Source organism: Phalaenopsis equestris, unplaced genomic scaffold (assembly GCF_001263595.1).
Source record: "Phalaenopsis equestris unplaced genomic scaffold, ASM126359v1 Scaffold000224, whole genome shotgun sequence".
Taxonomy (NCBI): Eukaryota; Viridiplantae; Streptophyta; class Magnoliopsida; order Asparagales; family Orchidaceae; genus Phalaenopsis; species Phalaenopsis equestris.
The window spans coordinates 2387709-2388649 of record NW_018164666.1 but is presented as its reverse complement, the minus strand read 5'-3'; positions in this window follow the sequence as shown (position 1 = coordinate 2388649).

Genomic DNA, 941 nt, shown 5'->3' with positions numbered 1-941 from the left:
ATGCACAATAAAATCTCACCTCATATTTTTCATTTATATCAAATACCTGCTGATGCGATCGTGACACCGATAAATGTGTCCTTCTGATGGTTTAAAAAATCATTTCCGTGCTTTATTTGTAAGTATTAATATTCAAGGTGCTTTGTATGTAATTAATCTTAATATTTTATATGTAATATAATTATTTAAATTTAGTCGTTAAACATATGTATTCATGAGAATTGTGCCATTATGTAAAATATAAAATTTATGAGCTGTGGGTAACAAATAATGCACTGCCCATAATTAGAAAGTCTATTGTATTGATGTAATGCAATAAAAATAAATTGTGGGAGATGACTTTTATGCTACGAATAAAAAGAGTTTTGGAGCGTTGGATATAAAATCAATAAATAATGGATGGGCTACTTGATCATTCACTTTATCGAGGGAGATACCAATGTCCAAAATTATGAGCATCATTTTTGGTAAATATGGAAATTATTGACATTGGCATCGATCCAGACCTCAACCTTATTGCAATAACAAATAATGATGTCTACTCAAATGCATAAGAGAAACAAGTGCGTTGAATCCTAAATTGTATTTCGTGAACACACCTAGAGAGTTAGAGTCGGATGAATGAGGAAAGAGAAAGTTGGGAATAAGTCTAGAGCTCATTGCAAAGAGAAGGGGGAGGGGTCCACTTATTTGTCTTTTCGTCTCGTATTTATAGAGGCATATTTATACAATAACAGAGAGGAAATAATTATGAAAATTGTTCTTAATATAATTGATACTCTAATTAATCATAAAGATATATATCATATGTGTATTACAATTTGAATTATAATATAACGGTAATGGGTTGGTCGACCTGTTTGAATTCTGTTGGTTGAGGTGACTGGTTGAATGGCGATCGCGCCTTTCAAAATAGTTGTTGGTCGGCTTAGGGGTCTAGT